The 14,572-nt window shown below is 51.2% G+C and overlaps 1 protein-coding gene and 1 long non-coding RNA gene across 4 annotated transcripts in view; one reads left to right on the forward strand and one right to left on the reverse strand.

Moving 5' to 3' along the window:
- osgn1 (oxidative stress induced growth inhibitor 1) overlaps positions 1 to 5,067 on the reverse strand; it is a 138,228-nt gene extending 133,161 nt beyond the window's left edge. The window contains exon 1 of one of the 3 annotated variants that reach the window (XM_072250343.1): positions 4,952 to 5,067. The gene's annotated coding sequence lies outside the window, so the exon portion shown is untranslated. Of the gene's footprint in view, positions 1 to 4,735; positions 4,837 to 4,951 lie in introns of those variants that run through there. The other 2 variants (XM_072250340.1, XM_072250341.1) reach the window with 2 other exon arrangements.
- Positions 1,881 to 6,944, forward strand: LOC140192856 (uncharacterized). The gene is made up of 2 exons (XR_011884472.1): positions 1,881 to 2,013; positions 5,817 to 6,944. It is a non-coding gene; the product is annotated as an uncharacterized lncRNA (long non-coding RNA).
- Positions 6,945 to 14,572: the final 7,628 nt, after the last annotated feature.

Below are 14,572 nucleotides of genomic sequence, written 5' to 3' on the forward strand. Positions count from 1 at the left end.
TCATGGCAGGGAGAGTTTCTCCCTTCTACTGTCTGTGTGAGATGATGGGGCTATCGGGACTTTGAGACTTTTTTTTTACCGTGCCCATGATCTGCTCTTTATCAAATTATGGTATTGCTTTGCACTGTTGTAACTATATATTATAATTATGTGGTTTTGTCAGTTTTAGTCTTGGTTTGTCCTGTGTTTTCCTGTGATATCATTCTGGAGGAATGTTGTATCATTTTTTAATGCATGCATTTCTAAATGACAATAAATGAGGACTGAGTGTCTTCATAATCTAAAGAGAAATGAGTGCAGTTACTATTACAGGGGAGAAGGTGCTCAAAAAGCTGAAAGACCTCTAAGGGTACATGAGTCATCTGGACTACAGGAACTGTACCTCAGGGTTCTGAAAGGGGAAGTGGCAGAGACTGTGGAGGCATTAGTACTGATAGTTCAAAAAACATTGGACTCTGGTATGATGCCAGAGGACAGGAAAATTGCAAATGTCACTTCACTCTTTAAGAAAGGAGGAAAGCAGCAGAAAGGAAATTATAGACCAGTTAGCCTGACCTCAGTGGCTGGGAAGAAGTTAGAGTCGATTGTTAAGGATGAGGTGATGGAGTACTTGGTGACACAGGACAAGATAGGACAAAGTCAGCATGGTTTCCTTCAGGGAAAATCCTGCCTGATGAACCTGTTGGAATTGTTTGAAGAGATTACAAGTAGAATAGATAAAGGGATGCAGTGGATGTTGCATATTTGGCCTTTCAGAAGGCCTTTGACAAGATGCCACATGAGGCTGCTTCCCAAGTTAAGAGCCCATGGTATTACAGGAAAGTTACTAGCATAGTTAGATCATTGGTTGATTGGTAGGAGGCACTGACTAGGAATAAAAGGATCCTTTTCTGGTTGGCTGCCAGCGACTACTGGTGTTCCACAGGGGTTAGGGATGGGACCACTTCTTTTTATGCTGTATATAAATGATTTAGATGATAGGATAGAATAGATGGCTTCACTGCCAAGTTTGCATATGATACAGAGATTGGTAGAGGGGTAGGTAGTGTTGAGGAAACAGATAGACTGTAGAAGGACTTAGACAGATTAGGAGAATGGGCAGGAAAGTGGCAAATGAAATACAATGTTGGAAAATGCATGGTCATGCACTTTGGTAGTAGAAATAAATGTGCATACAATTTTCTAAATGGGGAGAAAATCCAGGAATCTGAGATGCATAAAGATTTGGGAGTCCTTGTGCAGAACACTCTAAAGGTTAATTTGCAGGTAGAGTCGGTGGTGAGGAAGGCAAATGTAATGTTAGCATTCATTTCAAGAGGTCTTTGAGCAGTGATGTGATGCTGAGGCTTTATAAGGTGCTGGTGATGCCTCACCTTGAGTACTGTGAGCAATTTAGGGCTCCTCATCTTAGAAAAGATGTGCTGGCATTGGAGACGGTCCAGAGGAAGTTCACAAGGATGATTCTGGGAATGAAAGGGTTATCATACGAGGAATGTTTGATGGCTCTGGGTCTGTACTCGCGGAATTTAGGATCATGAGGGGGATCTCACTGGAACCTTTCAAATGTTGAAAGGCCGAGACAGAGTAGATGTGGACAGGACGTTTCCCATGGTGGGGGAGTCTGGAACGAGAGGGCACTGGTCTAATTCTACTCCAATGTCTCATGGTCTAAAGAGGAGAACAAGTTGAATGGTTTCTCCCCAGCACAGCAAAGGACATGGCATTCACAAACATTCCCCCTGTCTCAGCTCACTCCAGCCAGGGCAGAAAAATTCATTCTGTACTAAGCACCTCCTACCATGTCGAACAAAGCAGTACTTACACAACACCTGATAACATTTAACCCTTGAGTACAATATGTACTATTATGATTCAAATAGAAAAGCAACCAAAATTAGCCGAAGAGTCCGTCGCTGAGACCGAGAATTTTTGTTTATCCTGTTGTTATACGTGAGCATCACTCTGAAGGTCAACGATACTCTGCACACCGTTGCTCTCTCTCTACAACCATAGGTAGGCCAGGCTAGATGGCAGTTCTTGAGTTACCCTCATCAGTGTTATACAAAAGACCAGGCATGCTTTCCTCCCAGAGAGAACATCTGCAAAACAGGTGGGGGGGCTAGCGGGAGGGGGGAGGGGGGGCTAGCGGGGGAGGGGGGAGGGGGGGCTAGCGGGGGAGGGGGGGAGGGGGGGCTAGCGGGGGAGGGGGGAGGGGGCGGGCAGGCGCGGGGTTCGGGGAAGGAGGGAGGGAGGAAGTGGGCAGGCGCGGCGAGGGAGGGAGGGAGCGGCAAGCTCGGGGAGGGAGGGAGGGAGCAGGTAAGCTCAGGGAGGGAGGGAGGGAGGGAGCGGGGTTCCGGGGGGGGGGGGAGGGAGCGAGCGGGAGGAGGGGGGGAGGGAGCGAGCGGGAGGAGGGGGGGAGGGAGCGAGCGGGAGGAGGGGGGGGAGGGAGCGAGCGGGAGGAGGGGAGGGAGCGAGCGGGAGGAGGGGGGGGAGGGAGCGAGCGGAGGAGGGGGGGAGGGAGCGAGCGGGAGGAGGGGGGGAGGGAGGGAGCGAGCGGGAGGAGGGGGGAGGGAGGGAGGGAGCGGGAGGAGGGGGGGAGGGAGGGAGGGAGCGGGAGGAGGGGGGGAGGGAGGGAGGGAGCGGGAGGAGGGGGGGAGGGAGGGAGGGAGGGAGCAGGTAAGCTCAGGGAGGGGGGGAGGGAGGGAGCGGGGTTCCGGGGGGGGGGAGGGAGCGAGCGGGAGGAGGGGGGGAGGGAGCGAGCGGGAGGAGGGGGGGAGGGAGGGAGGGAGCGGGCAAGCTCGGGGAGGGAGGGAGGGAGCAGGTAAGCTCAGGGAGGGGGGGAGGGAGGGAGCGGGGTTCCGGGGAGGGAGGGAGCGGGCAGGCGCGGGGTTGGGAGGGAGCGAGCGGGAGGAGGGGGGGAGGGAGCGAGCGGGAGGAGGGGGGGAGGGAGCGAGCGGGCAAGCTCGGGAGGGAGGGAGGGAGCGGGTTCCGGAAGGGTGGGAGCGGGCAGGCGCGGCGTTCCGAGGGAGGGAGGGAGGGAGCGAGCGAGCGGGAGGAGGGGGGGGAGGGAGCGAGCGGGAGGAGGGGGGAGGGAGGGAGGGAGCGGGCAAGCTCGGGGAGGGAGGGAGGAGCAGGTAAGCTCAGGGAGGGGGGGAGGGAGGGAGCGGGGTTCCGGGGAGGGAGGGAGCGGGCAGGCGCGGGGTTGGGAGGGAGCGAGCGGGAGGAGGGGGGGAGGGAGCGAGCGGGAGGAGGGGGGGAGGGAGCGAGCGGGCAAGCTCGGGGAGGGAGGGAGGGAGCGGGGTTCCGGGAAGGGTGGGAGCGGGCAGGCGCGGCGTTCCGAGGGAGGGAGGGAGGGAGCGAGCGAGCGGGAGGAGGGGGGGAGGGAGCGAGCGGGAGGAGGGGGGAGGGAGGGAGGGAGCGGCAAGCTCGGGGAGGGAGGGAGGGAGCAGGTAAGCTCAGGGAGGGGGGGAGGGAGGGAGCGGGGTTCCGGGGAGGGAGGGAGCGGGCAGGCGCGGGGTTGGGAGGGAGCGAGCGGGAGGAGGGGGGGAGGGAGCGAGCGGGCAAGCTCGGGAGGGAGGGAGGAGCGGGGTTCCGGGAAGGGTGGGAGCGGGCAGGCGCGGCGTTCCGAGGGAGGGAGGAGGGAGCGAGCGAGCGGGAGGAGGGGGGGAGGGAGCGAGCGGGAGGAGGGGGGGAGGGAGGGAGGGAGCGGGCAAGCTCGGGGAGGGAGGGAGGGAGCAGGTAAGCTCAGGGAGGGGGGAGGGAGGGAGCGGGGTTCCGGGGAGGGAGGGAGCGGGCAGGCGCGGGGTTGGGAGGGAGGGAGCGGGAGGAGGGGGGGAGGGAGCGAGCGGGAGGAGGGGGGGAGGGAGCGAGCGGGAGGAGGGGGGGAGGGAGCGAGCGGGAGGAGGGGGGGAGGGAGCGAGCGGGAGGAGGGGGGGAGGGAGCGAGCGGGAGGAGGGGGGGGAGGGAGCGAGCGGGAGGAGGGGGGGGAGGGAGCGAGCGGGCAGGCGCGGCGAGGGAGGGAGGGAGGGAGGGAGCGGGCAAGCTCGGGGAGGGAGGGAGCGGGGTTCCGGGAGGGTGGGAGCGGGCAGGCACGGCGTTCCGAGGGAGGGAGGGAGCGGGAGGAGGGGGGAGGGAGCGAGCGGGAGGAGGGGGGGAGGGAGCGAGCGGGAGGAGGGGGGGAGGGAGCGAGCGGGAGGAGGGGGGGAGGGAGCGAGCGGAGGAGGGGGGGGAGGGAGCCGAGCGGGAGGAGGGGGGGAGGGAGCGAGCGGGAGGAGGGGGGGGAGGGAGCGAGCGGAGGAGGGGGGAGGGAGGGAGCGGGAGGAGGGGGGGAGGGAGCGAGCGGGAGGAGGGGGGGGAGGGAGCGAGCGGGAGGAGGGGGGGAGGGAGCGAGCGGGAGGAGGGGGGGGAGGGAGCGAGCGGGAGGAGGGGGGGGAGGGAGCGAGCGGGAGAGGGATGGAGCGGGGGAGAGGGAAGGTGGGTGGAGAGGGAGGGGTGGCTGGGGTAGAGGTTGGAGACAGAAGGGGAGGGAGGAAGTGAGGATGGAGGCTGTGGCAAAAGGAGGAGTGGTGGAAGTTGTGGTGCAGTTTGTGGATGATGTGTGGGAAGGAGGATATGAATAAGAGGGTGTCGGTACAGGTACGTATGCCTCCTACACTCACTCTCACCCTCTCCTCACCACCGATGCGGAGTGTTTGGAAGTGAAGCCACTCAGTAAGTAACCGTCAATGAAACTTACAGCTCACTGCCGTGCACGGCGAGACCGGGAGCCGGGGTGAGCGCCGGCCGGGGTCGGGCAGCCTGCCCTGGGAATGAATGCACCAATCAGGGCACGTGTGAGACAGGCGGCCCGTCGCCCGTCACCCGTTACCGGGGCGACCCGCTACGCGCTCGACACACACACGGTGACCGGCGCTCTCCCCCCGGGGGAGGGCATTAACAGCTCTGATCCTACCTCATACCCTGCCCGGGGCACACGCCGGTGGCGGTCCCTCCATCATCAAAGCCCAAAACCGCTGTTGCCGGCCATAACCAAGCGCCGAGCTTGCTCACCGCCCCTCCCCCCCCAATCGTACATGATGGACGTGACGCTCCACCAATCAGCGCCGTAAGGAACTGTGGCTTGACCAATAAACTGGTGGAACACTGGCCGACGTGCTGGATTCGCCGTATCCCTTTCCGGTTAGCAGATGCACGCCTTCCAGTCAGTGGCGGCTCGATGTTTGGAGGACCGCTCAGTGAGGCCGAGTGCGATTGTGCGGGGCAGCGATGGCGAAGCTGAAGCAGCGCGGCTCGCTGCATTGCTACTTGTCGTCCCAGGGGAGCGGTAGGAACCTGGGGTGGGGGCAAGAGCCGGCCGTGCTCTCCTCAGGCACTCATGGTCGAATCGAGCACCTGCATTGGATTGTTCCAGCCTACACTTCCCATGGCAACCCTTGTCAATATTTCTCCTCAATATACCTACCCAATTCCAGCTTACTTCTGCAGAAAGGCATTGCAGTTTCCAACTTCAGACCGCATGGAAGTGCTTCCTGTTTTTTTAAAATTTCATTTCCTCTTTCATTTTCATATGTAAACAGAGAGCACATCCCACTGGCCGGTCTGCTGGGGCCCCTCATGTTATCAGAGAGATCACTGTCAGCCTTCTGTAAGGAAAAGTATTCCCAGTTAAAGGATCCCACCAGCATCCTCCACAATCTCTGATATGCCCTCATATTCTAATAGTGATGGCTGCAACTGAAACGATAAAGTTTCCGCGATGTCTCCCTGTGTATACAACCATATCCCAAGTGCCTCTGCTCATCATTCTGTTGTTGCAGGTGGGGCTCGGCAGTCCGCCTAGAAGGAATACCGATTTTAAACCTCCGCTGCTTTGCGGTCATACCCACCCAGACTTCAGGATAAAAACCCCGAGGAAGAAATCCGGAGCTGGGATCCCTAAGGCAGTTTGGTGTTGTTCACAACTTCACACTGACAGCCTCTGCGAAGACACTGATGCCAAGCTGTATCGGCGCTTGCCCTTCCCTTGGACTACATCAGTGACGTGAAGAGGGGGAACCCGCTGCATGGGGCAACAGCCGGTTCTTCAAATCTTCCTGACCAGGCTTGTGCCCCGGAGAGGACACAGTCCACCAGAGGTGCAAACCCATGATCCTCTGGGATTGATGGCTGCCTACACATGTGGATAACATCTGCTGGTGGAGGAACATTCATCTCCACTGTATTTCAAACTGGAACAACAGTTGTGGAGTAAGATGCTCCCTACCGGTCCCTCTTCCTCTGATGGTCACCCAACTATTTGTAGGTGGATGGACTCGTACCTTGTCTGCGCGGTCCATCAACACTGATCCATTTATCCACATACTTCCAGAGATTAGCTTTATATGTCGCATGTACACCAAAACATACAGTGAAATTACTTAATTAAATATCTGTCTAAATGTCTCTTAAACACCAAGATTATACTCTGATTCCACCATCACCTCTGGCAACATGTTCTGGATGTAAGACCATAAGACATAGGAGCAGAATTAGGCCATTCGGCCCATCGAGTCCAGTCTACCATTTCATCATGGCTGATCCCAGATCCCATTCAACCCCATACACCTGCCTTCTCACCATATCCCTTGATGCCCCAACCAATCAGAAATCTGTCAATGTCCACTTTAAATGTACCTACAAACTTGGTCTGTGGCAGAACATTCCACAGATTCACTGCGCTGTGGCTAAAAAAAAAAATAATTCCTTAACTCTGTTGTAGAAGGTCGCCCCTCAGTTTTGAGGCTGTGCTCCACCAGAGGAAACATCCCAAGTCGTATCCCGACCAAAATGTATCACCTTCCCAAGGCATATCACCTTGCACAGGGTGGAATTCTGCAACATTCTTGCTGCGCACGCTACCAATTGTCATGTCATCTGCAACTTACTAATTAAATTACTACATCACATCCAAGTGAGTAATATAATATATTTTTCATAAACTGCAGGCTGACCGCACCTTATAAAACGTGATCCATGTAACTCTCTTACTTTCACAAGGTGCATGTACATGGACTCCATCTGACAGCTCAGTCCGTTCCAACACCTGGCCCCTGAGTTCATCAGACCTCCCACCAATGAGGCCATTCAGACCACCGACAGCTCTATCAATTCCCAGCCACTCCAGGAGTCACAGCACACAGGACTGGGTACCCTGATATTCCTCTAACAAGTCCCTCAAAGTGATACAAGCAGGAAAGAATGACTTTAAGGTCCCCACACATTACTCCTCTTTATTGAGGAGTGCTGGCCACACTGTGAAGCTAGGGTCATTGTAGTGGTTAATGTAACACTATTATAGCCCCAATGATTTCGCCACCGTCTGTAAGCTTGTACGTTCTCCCTGTGACCGCGTGGGTTCCCTCCCTCATCCCAAAGACGTACGTAGGGGTTAGGGTCAGGAAGTTGTGGGCACGCTATGTTTAGGGTTATTAAGTTGTGGGCATGCTATGTTTAGGGTCAGGAAGTTGTGGGCATTCTATGTTTAAGGTTATTAAGTTGTGGGCATGCTATGTTTAGGGTCAGGAAGTTGTGGACAATCTGTGTTTAGGGTTATTAAGTTGTGGGCACGCTATGTTTAGGGTTATTAAGTTGTGGGCATGCTGTGTTTAGGGCCAGGAAGTTGTGGGCATGCTGTGTTTAGGGCCAGGAAGTTGTGGGCATGCTGTGTTTAGGGTCAGGAAGTTGTGGGCAATCTGTGTTTAGGGTTATTAAGTTGTGGGCACGCTATGTTTAGGGTTATTAAGTTGTGGGCATGCTGTATTTAGGGTCAGGAAGTTGTGGGCAATCTGTGTTTAGGGTTATTAAGTTGTGGGCACGCTATGTTTAGGGTTATTAAGTTGTGGGCATGCTATGTTTAGGGTCAGGAAGTTGTGGGCATTCTATGTTTAGGGTTATTAAGTTGTGGGCATGCTGTGTTTAGGGTCAGGAAGTTGTGGACAATCTGTGTTTAGGGTTATTAAGTTGTGGGCATGCTGTGTTTAGGGTCAGGAAGTTGTGGACAATCTGTGTTTAGAGTTATTAAGTTGTGGGCATGCTATGTTTAGGGTTATTAAGTTGTGGGCATGCTGTGTTTAGGGTCAGGAAGTTGTGGGCAATCTGTGTTTAGGGTTATTAAGTTGTGGGCACGCTATGTTTAGGGTTATTAAGTTGTCGGCATGCTGTATTTAGGGTCAGGAAGTTGTGGGCAATCTGTGTTTAGGGTTATTAAGTTGTGGGCACGCTATGTTTAGGGTTATTAAGTTGTGGGCACGCTATGTTTAGGGTCAGGAAGTTGTGGGCATGCTATGTTTAGGGTTATTAAGTTGTGGGCATGCTGTGTTTAGGGTCAGGAAGTTGTGGGCAATCTGTGTTTAGGGTTATTAAGTTGTGGGCACGCTATGTTTAGGGTTATTAAGTTGTGGGCACGCTACGTTTAGGGTCAGGAAGTTGTGGGCATGCTATGTTTAGGGTTATTAAGTTGTGGGCATGCTGTGTTTAGGGTCAGGAAGTTGTGGGCAATCTGTGTTTAGGGTTATTAAGTTGTGGGCACGCTATGTTTAGGGTTAGGAAGTTGTGGACATGCTATGTTTAGGGTCAGGAAGTTGTGGGCATGCTGTGTTTAGGGTCAGGAAGTTGTGGACATGCTGTGTTTAGGGTCAGGAAGTTGTGGGCATGCTATGTTGGTGCCAGAAGAGTGATGACACTTGCGGGCTGCCCCAGCAATTTCTCAGACTGAGTTGGTCGTTGACACAAACAATGCATTTTAATATACTTGCAACAAATGAAAGTAATGTCTTTATTCTTTCTGTAATCTCCCCAGTGCCTGCTTTGGATTAAGCTAATGAACAGTGGATGTAATGGACACCCTCAGCTGGTCAGACTCTTGCTGAAACAAGATGCCTGCCTCTGCTGCTGGTATCCGTGAGTTGGAGAGCTCAGTTTAGCCTCAGGGTAGCCTCCCTTCCCACTGTCCTAACTGGGTGGACAACCCAGTTTCGGAAGTCGGTATTCTGTCAAACGATTGTGCACTGTGTTTCCCATTGGCTCCTTTGTGCCTCTCAAAATCTGCAATCGTTGTGACACGTGTCCCCCTCAGCTTCCTTCACTCAAGGGTAAACAAACAAAGTCTCCAGTTCAGGCAATGTCCTTCCCATGGTGTGTTGACCAGCTACAGAGCTGAGTAACACTAATGAGCAATGCACATAAAAGTCTTCCCTCTCCTCTCTTTCTCTGTCTATTAGGACCTAGACAGTGTGCTGAGGATGAGTCCAGAGTTAATGGCATGTTCTTTGTGCGAGATGTGGAACTCCGGGAGACCTCCAGACTCCAATGATACAATGTTCCTCCAGAATAATATCACAAGAAAACACAGGACAAACCACGACTAAAACTGACAAAACCACGTAATTATAACATAGTTACAACAGTGCAAAGCAATACCATAATTTGATAAAGAGCAGACCATGGGCACGGTAAAAAAAAGTCTCAAAGTCCTGATATCCTCATCATCTCACACAGACAGCAGAAGGGAGAAACTCTCCCTGCCATGAACCACCAAGCACCGCAAACTTGCTGATGCAGCACCATTGGAAGCACCCGACCACAGCAGACTCTGAGTCTGTCTGAAAACTTCGAGCCTCTGACACAGCCCCTCTGAGCACCATCCTCTGCTGAGCGCTTCGACCCCGTCCCGGCCACGGAGCAACAAACAAAGCCGAGGACTCAGGGCCTTCCCCTCCAGAGATTCTGGACCACACAGTAGCAGCAGCGAAGCAGGCATTTCAGAAGTTTCACCAAATGTTTCTCCGTGCTCTCACGTCCAGCTCCATCAAATCAGGATTGTGCATGGCGCCCTACTTGACAAATAACGGACATCATCACCGGAGTGGCCGCTGCAAGTTGCGTCGCGCCGCCATCTTCTCCTCCCCTCTTATAGCTCAGAAGGGAAGGGAGGAAGGAGTGCAGTGGTGACAGAGGATTCCATAGTTAGTGGAGCATGTAGGGGATGCTGTGGATGAAGCTCAGGCAGTACTTTTGCCTCCTAAGTGCCAGGTTCACAAATGTCCAGATTGGGACCACAGCATTCTAGGGTAAGAAGGTGAGCAGCCAGAAGTCATGATACATATTGGTACCAATAACATGGGGAGGAAAACAGAGAAAAAAGGTCCAAAACAGAGAATATAAGGAGTTTGATAGAAAGCTGAAAAGCAGGACCTCCAGGGTAGTCATATCTTGATTGCTACCTGTACCACGCACCAGTGAGGGTAAGGAGATAGAAAAGGCATGTAAAAAGGGCAATGTTAAGATAGTCATTCGGATTTCGATATGCAGGTAGATTGGGAAAATCAGTTTGGCGCCTGATCACAAGAGAGAGAATTTATAGAATGTCCATGAGATAGCTTTTTAGAATAGCGTCTGGTTGAGCCCACTAAGGGAAAGGCAGTTGGGAATTGGGTGTTGTGTAATGGATCAAATTTGATAAGGGAGCTTAAGGTAAAGGAACATTTGAGAGGCAGTGATCAGAATATGACAGAATTTACCCGCAGTTTGAGGAGAAGCTAAAGTCAGATGTATCAGTATTACAGTGGACTAAAGGGTATTACAGAGGCATGAGAGAGGAGCTAGACAAAGTTGATTGGAAGGGGACATGAGCAGGGATGATGGCTTGTGTTTGTGGGGGCAATTCAGAAGGTGCAGAACTGATGTAGTAGTGTTCTAAAGGGGGGACGAAGCAGCCATGGCTGACAAGGGAAGTCAAAGACAGCATAAAAACAAAAGAGGGAACATATAATACAGCAAAATTAATGGGAAATTAGAGGATTGGGAAGCTTTTAAAAACCAACAGAATGCAACTAAAAAAACTTGAGGAAAAATGAAATGTGAGGGTAAGCTAGCCAATAGTAAAAATTATACCGAATTTTTTTTCCGATATGGGAAGACTAAAAGCATAGTGAGAGTGGATATCAGACCACTGGAGAGGTAGTAATGGGGGCAAAGGAATGACAAATAAATTTAAGTATTTGCGCCAGTTTTCACTGTGGAAGACACTATGCCAGAAATTCGAGTGTCAAGGGGCAGAAGTAGGTGCTATTGTGAAAAGGTGCTTGGGAATCTGAAACATCTGAAGGTGGATATGTCAAATGGACCAGATGGACTTCACCCCAGGTTCTGCAAGAAGAGGTAGCTGCAGAGATTGTGGAGGCATCAGTAATGATCTTACAAGAATAGAGTGAAGTGGAGAATGGATGCGTGGCTGAGGGATTGGAGCAGGGGGCAGACATTCAGATTTATGGATCATTGGGATGTATTTTGGGACAAGCGTGACCTGTACAAAAAGGACGGGTTGCACTAGAATCTGAAGGGGACTGATATCCTGGCAGGGAGTTTTGCTAAGGCTTTTGGGGAGAGTTTAAATTAGCATTGGAGGGGGCGAGTGGGAACTGAACTGAAGGGACGGAGAAATGGGCTGTTTTAAAGATTCAAGATTCAAAAAACTTTATTGTCATTCTAACCATACATCAGCTCTGCAGGGCAGAATGAGACAGCGTTTCTCAGGGGCAGTGCAATCATAACATAACAAACGCAACACTAAATAATAAACATAACAATAAATAGTAAAACACAACAGCTGCATGTCAGTTAAAATCAGTTATAAGTGTCCACTGCAAGTTAAAAGTGTCCAGTCTGACTGCCTGTGGGAGGAAGCTGTTTAGTAGTCTTGTGTTTGTAGTTTTGATGCTTCTGTAATGTTTGCCTGATGGCAGAAGAACAAACAGTTCATGGAGAGGGTGTGAGGGGTCTTTAATGATGGACCGTGACTTCTGGAGGCATCGACTCTGAAAGAGGTCTTGGACAGAAGGTAGGGAGACCCCAATAACCTTCTCTGCTCCCCTAACCACCCTCTGCAAGGCTTTTTTGTCGACAGCACTGCAGCTGGAGTTCCAGGTTGTGATGCAAACACACACTCAACCACGCCTCTGTAGAATGTAGTTAAGATGTTAGTGGGGAGTGATGCTTGTTTAAGCTTCCTCAGAAAGTGCAATCTCTGCTGGGCCCGTTTCACAATCCCAGTGGTGTTCCTGGACCAGGTGAGATTGTCTGAGATCTGTATCCCAAGGAACTTGATGTTTTCCACTCTCTCCACTGTGGAGCCGCTGATGCTGAGGGGTGTGTGCTCAGGCTGAGATCGTCTGACGATCATCTCCTTGGTTTTGGTGACATTAAGTATCAAGTTGTTATCCCTGCACCAGCTCTCTAGGTGCTTGACCTCCTCCCTGTACATAGTTTTTCATCATTTTTGCTGATGAGCCCCACCACTGTGGTTTCATCTGCAAATTTAATGATCAGGTTCTCCTTGAATCTGGCTGCACAGTCATGTGTTAGCAGTGTAAACAGCAATGGGCTAAGCACACAGCCTTGTGGGGATCCAGTGCTCAGTGTGATGGAGTCAGAGATGTTCCTGCCAACACTGACTGACTGTGGTCTCTCTGACAAGAAATCCAGAATCCAGCGACACATGGCAGTGCTAAGGCCAAGCAGCGACAGTTTCTCCACTAGTCTCTACGGAATGATGGTATTGAACGCTGAACTGAAATCAATGTACAGGATTCTGGCGTAAGTGTCTTTGTTGTCCAAGTGAGAGAGAACTGTGTGCAGTGTGGTGGATATTGCGATTTGGACGATAAGCAAACTGTAGAGGATCCAGCGATGAGGGGAGGCTGGCTGTGATATGAGGCTTGACAAGCCGTTCAAAACATTTCATCACTATGGGGTCAGGGCAATGGGACGGTAATCATTCAGACAGACTACAACTGATTTATTTGCTACAGGGATGATTGTGGAGGTTTTGAAGTATCTGGGGACAATAGCATGACTAAGGGAGATGTTGAAAATGTCTGTCAGGACATCTGCTAATACATCAGCACATTCCTTGAGCACACGTCTAGGGATGTTGTCAGGACCTCCAGCTTTTTGTGGGTTGACCCTGGCAAGGGTCCTCCGTGTTTGCTCTGGATCAATGTTGGCTCACAAATAGAGAAAGCTTGGAGACACCTGCAAGAGGGAGTATAGGCAGGTGACAGAGAAGGGATGCGCTCAGACCGATGGTTTGAGATGTGTCTATTTTAATGCAAGAAGCATCATGAACAAAGTGGATGAGCTTAGAGTGTGGATCAGAACTTGGAGCTATGATGATGTGGCCATGACAGAGACTTGGATGGCTCAGGGGCAGGAATGGCTACTTAGAGTGCCAGGCTTTAGATGTTTCAGAAACGACAGAGAGGGAGGCAAAAGAGGTAGGGGCATGGCATTGCTGATCAGAGATAGTGTCATGGCTGCAGAAAAGGAGGAAGTCATGGAGGGATTGTCTACAGAGTCTCTGTGGGTGGAAGTCAGAAACAGGAAGGGGTCAATCTATCATCGTGATCAGGTGCCATGCCCAGTTTGAGCTTTGACTGCCATGGCCCACACACTCCTGTTTCGAGTCAAGTGGATCAATTCATTGGTATTCATTTCCAATTCTCTGGCTGCTGTCTCCATCATCATTTGTCTTTGTCTTCCTCTTGCTTTCTTCCCTTCACTCTTTCCCATAATTACCGTGCATTCTAACTCCTCTTTCCTAATCACATGTCCAATGAAGTTACGTTGCCTTTTCATGATCTCAGACATTATTTCTCTTTTTGTGTTTGCTCTGTTCATGACATCCTCGTTAGATATTCATTTCGTCCATGATATTCTTTACATCCTCCTCAAAAACCACATTTCTGCTGCCACAATTCGTTTCCTCACGTTACTAGATATTGTCCAACATTCTGAGCCATTTAACATAACTGGATAAACATAACATTTCAGTGCTCTGAGGTGGGTTGTCATGCCTAGTTTAGTGTTGGTCAGTATACTCTTCATTCTCGTAAAGGTGTCTTTTGTCATCTGTATTCTTCTTTTGATGTCCAAGTCGCACCTGCCATCTGATGTCACCCAGCTTCCCAAGTAGCAAAAGTTCTTTACTTGTTTTATGTCTTCCCCGTTTATTCTCAGCCTGCAGATAGGATTCTCCTTCTTTTTGGATAGCATCATACATTCTGTCTTTTTGCGATTGATAGATAGACCCATTTTTGCACTTTCTTCAACAATTATGTCAATTAAGTGTTGTAGTTCTTCCTCCGTACTTGCAATTAACACCGTGTCATCTGGACATCTGAAATTATTGATGTTTTCACCACCAACTTTGATTCCCAAGATGTCTCTTATTTTTTGTAATCTTGTTTCACTGTACACATTAAATAAATCAGGGGAGAAAACACACCCTTGTCTAATGCCTGTCTTGATTTTCGTAAACTGACTTACTTCTCCATCTAGCCTTACAGCGACAGTTTGTTCCCAGTACAGATTTCTGATTAGGCGGAGGTCTTTCAAATCTAGATCTAGAGTTTTCTGTAATATTCCAAATAACCTATTGTGCTTCACTTTATCAAATGCTTTTCTGTAGTCGATAAAACAAACAAATCTTTTTGCACTTGAATAGCTCGTTCTGATAGTATCCTTAACATCAATATTG

This window comes from Mobula birostris, unplaced genomic scaffold (genome assembly GCF_030028105.1).
Source record: "Mobula birostris isolate sMobBir1 unplaced genomic scaffold, sMobBir1.hap1 scaffold_283, whole genome shotgun sequence".
In the NCBI taxonomy this organism is placed as follows: domain Eukaryota; kingdom Metazoa; phylum Chordata; class Chondrichthyes; order Myliobatiformes; family Myliobatidae; genus Mobula; species Mobula birostris.